The sequence below is a fragment of the Aquarana catesbeiana genome, linkage group LG05 (assembly GCF_042186555.1).
Source record: "Aquarana catesbeiana isolate 2022-GZ linkage group LG05, ASM4218655v1, whole genome shotgun sequence".
NCBI classification, from domain to species: Eukaryota; Metazoa; Chordata; class Amphibia; order Anura; family Ranidae; genus Aquarana; species Aquarana catesbeiana.
In genome coordinates this window covers 517,089,249-517,101,642 of record NC_133328.1, presented here as the reverse complement: position 1 = coordinate 517,101,642, position 12,394 = coordinate 517,089,249, and the positions used below count along the sequence as shown (strand labels likewise).

Genomic DNA, 12,394 nt, shown 5'->3' with positions numbered 1-12,394 from the left:
GCCATACTCAGAAGGAGTAGTAGAATGTATTTTTGGGTGTGGTTGCAAGTATGCGCATGCTTTGTTCAAGAAATAACCTGTCAATACAATAAGTTTGTGTAAAAAAAAAAGTCTTCATTTTCCCAAGAATTGTGGGAAAAAATTACAACTTCAAAAAACTCACCATGCCTCTTACTAAATACCTTGGACTGTCTACTTTCCAAAAAGGGGTAATTTGGGGGGTATTTGTACTTTCCTTGATTGTTAGTGTCTCAGGAAATGAGATAGGCCTTTAGTACATCAGGTGTGATCAGATGTGATCAATTTTCTGTGATTTGCACCCTAACTTGTAGACTCTAGAACTTTCACACAGACTAAATAATATCCACTAATTTGGGTTATTTTTACCAAAGATATGTAGCAGTATAAATTTTGGCCCAAATTTATGAAGAAAAATGACTTATTTGCAAAATTTTACAATAGAAACTAAAAAAAAGTGTTTTTTTTTCAAAATTTTCTCTCTTTTTTCGCTTATATCACAAAAAAGAAAAAACCCAGCGGTGAGTAAATACCACCAAAAGAAAGCTCTAATTGTGAGAAAAAAAAATTATAAAAATTTTTTTTGGATACAGTGTAGCATGACAGAGTAATTGTCATTCAAAGTGTGAGAGTACTAAAAGCTGAAAATTGGTCTGGGCTGGAAGGTGTTTAAGTGCCCTGTATTGAAGTGGTTAAAAATGTATTTAGTTTGTCGCCACTGCACGTTTGTGCGCAATTTTAAAGCATGTCATGTTCGGTATCCATGTACTCATCAAACATTTTGGCAATATAGTGTGCTTTAGTGCATTAAAATTTAAAAAAGTGTGTTTTTTCCAAAAAAATGTGTTTGAAAAATTGCTGCGCAAATACTGTGCAAAAAAAAAAAAAAAATGAAACACCCACCATTTTAATCTGTAGGGCATTTGCTTTAAAAAAAATATAATGTTTGGGGGTTCAAAGTAATTTTCTTGCAAAAAAAATAATTTTTTCATGTAAACAAAAAGTGTCAGAAAGGGCTTTGTCTTCAAATGGTTAGAAGAGTGGGTGATGTGTGACATAAGCTTCTAAATGTTGTGCATAAAATGCCAGGACAGTTCAAACCCCCCCAAATTACCCCATTTTGGAAAGTAGACACCCCAAGCTATTTGCTGAGAGGCATGTCGAGTCCATGGAATATTTTATATTGTGACATAAGTTGTGGGAAAAAGACAATTTTTTTTTTTTTTTGCACAAAGTTGTCGCTAAATGATATATTGCTCAAATATGCCATGGGGATATGTGAAATTATACCCCAAAATACATTCTTTTGCTTCTCCTGAGTACGGGGATACCACATGTGCGAGACTTTTTGGGAGCCTAGCCGCGCACGGGACCCCGAAAACCAAGCACCGCCTTCAGGCTTTATAAGGGCGTACATTTTTTATTTCACTCTTCACTGCCTATCACAGTTTCGGAGGCCATAGAATGCCCAGGTGGCACAACCCCCCCAAATGACCCTATTTTGGAAAGTAGACACCCCTAGCTATTTGCTGAGAGGTATAGTGAGTATTTTGCAGACCTCACTTTTTGTCACAAAGTTTTGAAAATTGAAAAAAGAAAAAAAAAAATTTTTTCTTGTCTTTCTTCATTTTCAAAAACAAATGAGAGCTGCAAAATACTCACCATGCCTCTCAGCAAATAGCTTGGGGTGTCTACTTTCCAAAATGGGGTCATTTGGGGGGGGGGGTTGTGCTATCTTGGCATTTTATGGCCTTCCAAACTGTGATAGAAAGGGAGGTGTCATCCCAGTAGGCACTGTAAGTTTCTAAAGGTGGGCCCCCATCCCAATTTCTAGCCAAACACACGCACCCCCTATCGGAGTGCAATACCTCTAACGGGACTTTATGGCGGGGTCACCTCTGGTAAAGTAGAAAATAGTAGGAAATTTTTAAATTTTGTATAAAAGTATTAAAGTTTATTCATTAAACATTTCTTAAAAAACATTACCATGACCTAACCGTATATACAGTAAAAATGGATGCGTATAATGGGAAGATACAATTGTAAAGGAAAATTGACCAATTGCAATGATACAGGTAAATAACCAATAATCATAGAAACCCAACGTTTCGAGGTATGTAAAAAAGTTGACCTCTTCTTCAGGGGTAACGATAATTAGTCAGAGTGGGTGTTTCATCTAAAAAGTTAACAAAAAAGCAGAACAGAAATAAGTGAAAGAAATTCTCAGATATTCATAACAGGAGGCAGTAGAAAGCAATTCTCCCAGGCTTGGGCTGTGTGTCAGCTCACTCAGCGCACCCGGGGGAGACTGAGATGCGCTCTCTTCTGAGCGCACCCGGCCTCCCCTCTCTCTGGCAGTCTATGGCATGGGTTTCCATGACAGCGGGCACGCCAGCTTTGCGCTGCGGGACCTTTAGACGTATGGGGGATCTCTCCACGTCGCGCTGGCTCCGCCCCCCGCCGAGCGCTGCGCCTCGGCATTGGTCCATCTCCGCCCTGTTGTGGATGGTTCCACTCCAGGGAGTGCATCGTGGAGATGACGCTGTACGTCGCTCCGCCCGGGGGATGTCCTTTACAGACACGTCCTGGCCTCCCTTCTCTAGACCGCCCCCCACCCCTGGCTCAGCCAATCAGGCTACTGATTGGGCACCAACTCCCACTCCAGCACACACAGATTTAAACCTTGCTGACGCTGCACTCATCAGCTGTTTCCTATACCACACAGACGTGCCTGGAGGAAGCTAAGACAAGCAGGTAAACCTTAGGACTATTTTTGACTGGGATTCTTGCTAACCATGCAGAGGTCTGATTATTGATTTACTTACAACATTTCCCTGTTGTGCCTTTCAATCTGCAGACTTATGCGGGCCTATACCTAACCAGGGAACCTGCAGACCCCTCTGGACCTCGGCCCACTTTAATTTGAGGTTTATCAAAATATCTCCTTTTGGCTCAATACTGGAATCCGTGACCTGATTCCACTCACCTTTATATCTTTTTAGGTATGTGTCTGATATGTACAATTCTGGGTGGTCTGTATCTGCTTACCCCAATATTACCTCTACTCTGGAGATGAATATTGTACTTATACTAGTTTCTTCTCTGAGATCCTCATTGAAGTATATTTTTATTACAGCGGGCTATTACCCCCCACCTTCCATACTCCATCAAGCAGGCTGTTTTTCCAGCCCTCATAGGGGAAAAGGGGAGGACTGTGTCTGTTCCGCCTTTTGGGGGACATCCTTTGTGAAGCAACCTCAGCCCACCCTGGCTTTCACTCCTGCGGTTTACTTGGTCTTTTCTCTATCTGCTTCAACCTTGGTCTTGCGATTTCTGTGTGGCCGTGACGGACGGCAATTTGTTTAAGTCGCACTGGATGCTGGAAATGTCCTTAGGAAGTTTTACATAATTTTCAAGGGGTCAGTATGAATTTCTTGCTTATAGATGCCTAGAATTTACCAATGATGTTAACAACTGTTGAATATGTGAACTGAACCTTGTAATGCAAACCAAAATGCTTTCTACTGCCTCCTGTTATGAATATCTGAGAATTTCTTTCACTTATTTCTGTTCTGCTTTTTTGTTAACTTTTTAGATGAAACACCCACTCTGACTAATTATCGTTACCCCTGAAGAAGAGGTCAACTTTTTTACATACCTCGAAACGTTGGGTTTCTATGATTATTGGTTATTTACCTGTATCATTGCAATTGGTCAATTTTCCTTTACAATTGTATCTTCCCATTATACGCATCCATTTTTACTGTATATACGGTTAGGTCATGGTAATGTTTTTTAAGAAATGTTTAATGAATAAACTTTAATACTTTTATACAAAATTTAAAAATTTCCTACTATTTTCTACTTTACCAGAGGTGACCCCGCCATAAAGTCCCGTTAGAGGTATTGCACTCCGATAGGGGGTGCGTGTGTTTGGCTAGAAATTGGGATGGGGGCCCACCTTTAGAAACTTACAGTGCCTACTGGGATGACACCTCCCTTTCTTTCTATATAATTAGGGTAGAAAATACCCATCTCCTCGCCTGGTAGTCTCCCTTAGACGCTGCTCCACTTCACTAACTACTTTATCCTTACCTGATAATTTTCACCATGACCAACTATGCTGGGAAAAATTGGGACAACACCATGTCTGGGCTATACAAAAATTTCTCTGAAAAGGAACAGAAAGAGTCGGAGCTATCTCAGATTTTCACAAATCTCAGAAGACTCCTGGAAAAAAAATCGACAAATCATTGGCACATACATTTTTTTCAACTGTACATAAGGAACAATATTAATCCGTTTGGTTTGCGGATCCAGATCTTCCCCACAATGGAACATGTGGACCCGTCCTTCAAACAAGCCTGGGAAAGCAAATTATCAGCTTGCTCACAGGAAATGATGGTACTCCTTATAGAGGAATACAGAGGGATTATTAAACAAACGGACAAGGAGCTGGAATCCCTCTATGCTCTTCTGACACCTTTCAAAACTCATACCTCCTTCATCCAACTTGACAATGACCTAAACGCACATCTAGAACAGTTTAACAGAAATATACTGATAAAAAAGGAAAACAAATTCCTACGAGACCGCACAGCTTTCTCCGAACACAAAGCTTACAATTGGAAAACTAATCAAACAAGACCCAAGTCTAACTTTAAAACCAAACCACGCTTTAACGAGTCTGATTTATCAGATGCCTCCTCAATATCCTCACACTCTGTGGGAGGACAAAATAGACCTTATAGATCACAAAAATCTAAACGCGGCTCAAATGGAAGTGGGTCCAACGGGAAATATCCTAAAAGACGCATTACGGAAACCCATGATACCCCCTCCCAACATCAGGGCACTGCGGGAACCCAAAAAAATTCAATAACGAGACACACAGTACCCTCAACCTCCCAACAAGAGATCACCTCCCTCTTCCCTAAATTGACGACCACAGGCACCACTGCAACACAGCCAAGCACAACACATGAGCGCGGTGGAGCAACGGGCGGTAACAATACCGGCCCACTATGACATGGGAATGGAGATGATAGGGCCTTAAAGATGTCGGACCAAGGTTTAAATGTCCTAAATGTGGTAAATTTATCCACATATGAACTTTCTTATGTAGAACTGTAAGTCCTCTCACGGGGATTGAGTTTTTGTCCCAATCATAACATCAACAAATTTGAAGCCATAAAAGATCTCCAATTGTTTGCACGCAAATTGATCCTTAAACAGATGTACTCTAAGTCAATCCCGGCTCAACCTAACTTTGAGTCACAGGAATTGAAGGCCCTAGACACTTTGGTCAGTCTACTGGAGGAGAACGAATCTCCTGATTTGATCGACCAGATCGACCTAGAACACCTGTTAGGTCGTTTCGACCATACGGAACCTCCCCCCATATCAAAATTTAAGAAGAAATCCGATAAATTTCCCTCCTTGAATACCAATTCCAACGTCCTAGCGTTTGTTAAATTGGTAGGAAAGGAAATCTGTAGGATTAGAACCAATACCAAGGAAAGCGACAATCTATCTAACGATGAAAGGGCTGCCCTCAAAAAACTACGTGATCATCCACACATAACAATAAAGCCCTCCGACAAGGGGGGCAACATTGTAATCATGGATAATACACAATATGTGGAGATGTGCATGAAAATTCTTGAAAACAAAAAATGGTATTGTAAGATCGCAGCCAATAAGATTACCAAGTTCAAACAGGAATTTTATTCCCTAGTAGATCTAGCCTTTGAACAACAGGTGATTAGCAAATCAGAATGGGAATTTATTAGAACTAAACAACCCAAGATCCCTACCTTTTATGCCCTACCGAAACTGCATAAATGTGTTAAAAGACCTACAGGAAGACCCATAGTGTCGGGGAATGGCTCAATAACAGAGAACCTCAGTTCCTTCATCGATGGGCATCTCCGCCCTTTTGTGACCAACCTTCCCAGCTATCTTCGTGATACCCCCCACTTACTCCAGATCTTGGACGGAATGGCCATCCCCCCCACGTCGACCTTGGTGGCAATCGACGTGGAGGCCTTATACAGCTCAATTCCCCACACTAAGGGTCTAAGCTGTATCAGACAGGCTATCTTACAAGACAATAGATTCAATCCTAAAATGGGCGATTTTTTGTTGGACTCATTGGACTATATCCTACGGCACAATCACTTCACTTTCAATGGCTCCCACTTCCTCCAGGTGCAGGGGGTAGCGATGGGGACTTCCTGTGCCCCATCGTATGCCAACCTGTACCTGGGGGAGTGGGAGCGCATGATCAACCAATCCGATGATATGGCCCCCTTCATGATGAATGTGAGCCTATGGCTCAGATTCATCGATGATATCCTTCTTGTCTGGGATGGCCCACAGGATCTTCTCAAACCTTTCCTAGAATGCCTAAACAAAAACAATTTTAACTTGAGCTTTACAATGACTTTTGACAACTCTTCCATAACCTTCTTAGATGTAATTATCTACAAAGACGACAGGGGGCGTATTAGCAGCAGTTTATATAGGAAGCCAACAGCGGGCAATACTATATTACATGCCAGCAGCTTTCATCCATCACCCTTAATCGCATCCATCCCTTTCAGTCAGTATTTGAGGACACGGAGAAATTGCACAGACGACACAATTTTCAAAAGAGAGGCAGATCTCCTGAGAGAGAGACTATTACTTCGGGGCTACTCCAAATCTTGCCTTAAAAAGGCCTACAATCGGGCAATTATGAGACCTAGGAAAGAACTGCTTTACAATCCATCTTCTAAAAACACTAATAAAAAAAATCCAATCTCGATTATAACAAAATATTGTAACCAACATGAAATTTTTAAAAAAATTGCCAACAAATACTGGCATCTTCTCTCAATGGACCCCACTGTAGGCCCCTATGTGAGTAAACACCCTGTCTTCACATTCAAAAGAGCGAGATCTCTCAAGGATTACCTGGTGTCCAGTGAATATCATGATTCCGGACACCAGGATCCATGCAAATATCCTGGTACATTCACCTGTGGTGGGTGTAACTACTGCCGGTTTATGAACACCACGCGCAACATAACACTCCCAAATGGCGAACGCTACCGCCCTAAACACTATGCGAATTGCCAAACAGCTAATGTAGTGTACCTACTTCTATGTAACTGCTTCTGTTTTTACGTGGGCAAAACTATTCAGCCCTTCTGGCAACGTGCCTATCGACATATCTTATCCATGCAGGCTTGTAACCCAAGCCTCCCTTTGGGTAGACATGCGAGAGATCTACATGAAGGAATCACTCCAAAGATTTCCTTCCTGATCCTAGACAGAATACATCCTGGCATAAGAGGGGGTGACACTAATAAAACATTAATGCAGGCCGAACAAAGGTGGATTTTTCGCTTAAATGCGACCATGCCACCTGGCCTTAATGCTACTACTTCCTTCAGACCCTTCCTGGAGGGATTCTCCTCAGGAGGATCCGAATGGGAGTCCTTATAATAAAATCACCCCCTCAATCAAACTGATGCAGCCCTTTGTCCCACTTGGACTTTTGGTACCCCTCATTCAGAATATAGCAATCGGGTATCTATACGGGACTATCAATATACCCCAGGTTCTTGGGGATAGTCCTTAAAACCAACAGGACACATGAACCACTAGGACTGTATCTTTAATTTGAATATGCTTGTTCCTGTCTGGCCCTTGATGTAACACATTGTTCAATGTATGACACAATAACCTTGTTTTATGATTTTAGGACCTTTTTCTAATTCAGTGGGACTGCCCCTCTCGACTACACAGATAAACTCACCAAGTGTTGGTAATCCTCACAGCATGCACTTTCATTCTTTCTTCTCCTTTCCCTTTTCTCTTCGGTTCTTTTCTTCCTCTTTTTTCTTTTCCTCCTCTGCACACACCCTCCCTTTTCCCTTTTCTTTTCTCCTGCACTTACACCAGCTTTTCTCCCTTCTTTTCCTCTGAGTCCCAACTTGTTTCCTTCTTTCTTTCCCCTTTCCCTTTCCTTTGTTCTTTTCACTTACTGTCATCTCCATCTCTCCCTTCATTCCTTCCTTCATGCCTGCACTCTCTAACTGTCGGTCGTTTGCTCCTCCCCCTTCCTACTTTACAATCCATCACCCTCACTCTCCCCTTCAATTCTCCCAGGCTTGGGCTGTGTGTCAGCTCACTCAGCGCACCCGGGGGAGACTGAGATGCGCTCTCTTCTGAGCGCACCCGGCCTCCCCTCTCTCTGGCAGTCTATGGCATGGGTTTCCATGACAGCGGGCACGCCAGCTTTGCGCTGCGGGACCTTTAGACGTATGGGGGATCTCTCCACGTCGCGCTGGCTCCGCCCCCCGCCGAGCGCTGCGCCTCGGCATTGGTCCATCTCCGCCCTGTTGTGGATGGTTCCACTCCAGGGAGTGCATCGTGGAGATGACGCTGTACGTTGCTCCGCCCGGGGGATGTCCTTTACAGACACGTCCTGGCCTCCCTTCTCTAGACCGCCCCCCACCCCTGGCTCAGCCAATCAGGCTACTGATTGGGCACCAACTCCCACTCCAGCACACACAGATTTAAACCTTGCTGACGCTGCACTCATCAGCTGTTTCCTATACCACACAGACGTGCCTGGAGGAAGCTAAGACAAGCAGGTAAACCTTAGGACTATTTTTGACTGGGATTCTTGCTAACCATGCAGAGGTCTGATTATTGATTTACTTACAACATTTCCCTGTTGTGCCTTTCAATCTGCAGACTTATGCGGGCCTATACCTAACCAGGGAACCTGCAGACCCCTCTGGACCTCGGCCCACTTTAATTTGAGGTTTATCAAAATATCTCCTTTTGGCTCAATACTGGAATCCGTGACCTGATTCCACTCACCTTTATATCTTTTTAGGTATGTGTCTGATATGTACAATTCTGGGTGGTCTGTATCTGCTTACCCCAATATTACCTCTACTCTGGAGATGAATATTGTACTTATACTAGTTTCTTCTCTGAGATCCTCATTGAAGTATATTTTTATTACAGCGGGCTATTACCCCCCACCTTCCATACTCCATCAAGCAGGCTGTTTTTCCAGCCCTCATAGGGGAAAAGGGGAGGACTGTGTCTGTTCCGCCTTTTGGGGGACATCCTTTGTGAAGCAACCTCAGCCCACCCTGGCTTTCACTCCTGCGGTTTACTTGGTCTTTTCTCTATCTGCTTCAACCTTGGTCTTGCGATTTCTGTGTGGCCGTGACGGACGGCAATTTGTTTAAGTCGCACTGGATGCTGGAAATGTCCTTAGGAAGTTTTACATAATTTTCAAGGGGTCAGTATGAATTTCTTGCTTATAGATGCCTAGAATTTACCAATGATGTTAACAACTGTTGAATATGTGAACTGAACCTTGTAATGCAAACCAAAATGCTTTCTACTGCCTCCTGTTATGAATATCTGAGAATTTCTTTCACTTATTTCTGTTCTGCTTTTTTGTTAACTTTTTAGATGAAACACCCACTCTGACTAATTATCGTTACCCCTGAAGAAGAGGTCAACTTTTTTACATACCTCGAAACGTTGGGTTTCTATGATTATTGGTTATTTACCTGTATCATTGCAATTGGTCAATTTTCCTTTACAATTGTATCTTCCCATTATACGCATCCATTTTTACTGTATATACGGTTAGGTCATGGTAATGTTTTTTAAGAAATGTTTTTTCCAAACTGTGATAGGTAGTGAAGAGTGAATCAAAAATTTACGCCCTTAGAAATCCTGAAGGTAGTGATTGGTTTTCGGGGCCCCGTATGCAGCTAGGCTCCCAAAAAGTCCCACACATGTGGTATTCCCGTACTCAGAAGAAGCAGCAGAATGTATTTTGGGTGTAATTCAACATTTGCCCATGGCATGTTTGAGCAATATATCATTTAGTGGCAACTTTGTGCAAAAAAAAAAAAGTTTGTCATTTTCCTGCAACTTGTGGCAAAATATAAAATATTCCATGGACTCAACATGCCTCTCAGCAAATAGCTTGGGGCGTCTACTTTCCAAAATGGGGTCATTTGGGGGGTTTTGTGCCATCTTGGCATTTTATGGCCTTCAAAACTGTAATAGGTAGTGAGGAGTGAAATCAAAAATTTACGCCCTTAGAAATCCTGAAGGCGGTGCTTGGTTTCAGGGCCCCGTACGCGGATAGGCTCCCAAAAAGTCCCACACATCACACATGTGGTTTTCCCGTACTCAGGAGAAGCAGCTAAATGTATTTTGGGGTGCAATTCCACATATGCCCATGGCCTGTGTGAGCAATATATCATTTAGTGACAACTTTTTGTAAATTTTTTTTTTCATTATTCAATCACTTGGGACAAAAAAAATAATATTCAATGGGCTCAACATGCCTCCCAGCAATTTCCTTGGGGTGTCTACTTTCCAAAATGGTGTCATTTTGTGGGGGGGGTGTACTGCCCTGCCATTTTAGCACCTCAAGAAATAACATAGGCAGTCATAAACTAAAAGCTGTGTAAATTCCAGAAAATGTACCCTGGTTTGTAGACGCTATAACTTTTGCGCAAACCAATAAATATACGCTTATTGACTTTTTTTTACCAAAGACATGTGGCCGAATACATTTTGGCCTAAATGTATGACTAAAATTGAGTTTATTGGATTTTTTTTTTTTTTAACAAAAAGTAGAAAATATCATTTTTTTCACAATTGTCGGTCTTTTTCCGTTTATAGCGCAAAAAATAAAAACTGCAGAGGTGATCAAATACCATCAAAAGAAATCTTTATTTGTGGGAAGAAAAGGACGCAAATTTTGTTTGGGTACAGCATTGCATGACCGCGCAATTAGCAGTTAAAGTGACGCAGTGCCAAATTGTAAAAAGTGCTCTGGCCTGGAAGGGGGTAAATCCTTCCGGGGCTGAAGTGGTTAAACATACTGCCAATGTTTAAGAACTATCTTCAGCTTAAAGAAGAACAAGAAGTCTTGGCAGTGATGGTTTGGCCCCCCACAGAGCCTCGATCTCAACATCATCAAGTCTGTCTGGGATTACATGAAGAGACAGAAGGATTTGAGGCAGCCTACATAAAGAAGATCTGTGGTTAGTTATGCAAGATGTTTGAAACACTCTACCTTCCGAGTTCTTTCAAAAAATGTGTGCAAGTGTACCTAAAAGAATTGATGCTGTTTTAAAGGCAAGGGAGGTTACACCAAACACTGATTTGATTTGGGTTTCTCTTCTGTTCATTTATTTATTATTTTGTTAATTTCTAAAAGTAAACTATTAACATTTCTATTTCTGAAAGCATTCTTAATTACAGCATTTTTTCACACCTGCCTAAAAGTTTTGCACAGTAGTATATATAATAGATAGATACAGTAAACATATAATGGAAGGATAGATAGATAGATAGATAGATAGATAGATAGATAGATAGATAGATAGATAGATAGATAGATAGATAGATAGATAGATAGATAGATAGATAGATAGATAGATAGATAGATAGATAGATAGATAGATAGATAGATACAGTATTTAGAGATAAACCATAATAGAAATAAACACATTTTTTATGATCATACTAAATAATTAAACAAAAAATGACCCATAACAATCCTTTTCAATTGAAATGTGTTTGCAAACTTTTTCTTTTAATGTTTATGGTAATTTAAAATTGTATGAACATTAGTATAGTAATGAGTGTCCTAATGAATATTGCACAATATTAAAAAAACAATACACAACACTGCAGCAGTACTTTAGATTTAAAAATGAATCCAGGCAATCATTATTCATGATTCTTTGTAGAATGGAACATTCAGGCAAAACAAATTGCAACTTAACTGATTTATAATAACATTCACTTAATGTAACTTTGGTTATAAATGTATGCCGAACCCTTTTTTATATTAGGATGACATTTATCTCACAAGTTGGTAAATTTAAAACCCCAAACATTTAAATCAGTATTTTTTATGGGCATTGGCAATGACTGTTTGAGGAAGAAAATGTGAGTACCAATGTACAAATTATAATTATTTACTAGTATTTAACATTAAATTTCACTCTGTCAGGACATCAAAGAGCAAAAACAGTTTCACACACATTTTTTAGGTTTCTTTGGTTTCTTCTTTCTCTGATTACAGCTCATGCTGTGTAATGGCTATGGTCAGAGCCGATCCGCCCTATATGCTCACTACGCAAGCTGCGTAGGGCCCCGCCATTGTGGGGGGCCCCCAAGGGCGGATCGCCTCTGCTCCCAGAGCTCAAATCTGCTCAAACGATCCCCATTCCCCAGCAGCACCTATTTTCGGATGGCCTCTCTGTCCTCCTTCTCCTCCCCTCCCCTGGGCAGGCCCCTGATGGAGGAGGGCTGGTTTGGAGTGGTA

General features: G+C 41.4%; 2 long non-coding RNA genes across 2 annotated transcripts; both read left to right on the top strand.

The window, feature by feature from the left end:
* The first annotated feature begins 2,390 nt into the window (after positions 1-2,390).
* On the top strand, positions 2,391-3,462 carry LOC141146017 (uncharacterized). The gene is made up of 3 exons (XR_012244716.1): positions 2,391-2,772; positions 2,876-3,020; positions 3,155-3,462. It is a non-coding gene; the product is annotated as an uncharacterized lncRNA (long non-coding RNA).
* Positions 3,463-8,486: 5,024 nt separating this feature from the next.
* Positions 8,487-9,353, top strand: LOC141146016 (uncharacterized). The gene is made up of 3 exons (XR_012244715.1): positions 8,487-8,663; positions 8,767-8,911; positions 9,046-9,353. It is a non-coding gene; the product is annotated as an uncharacterized lncRNA (long non-coding RNA).
* The last annotated feature ends 3,041 nt before the right edge of the window (positions 9,354-12,394 follow it).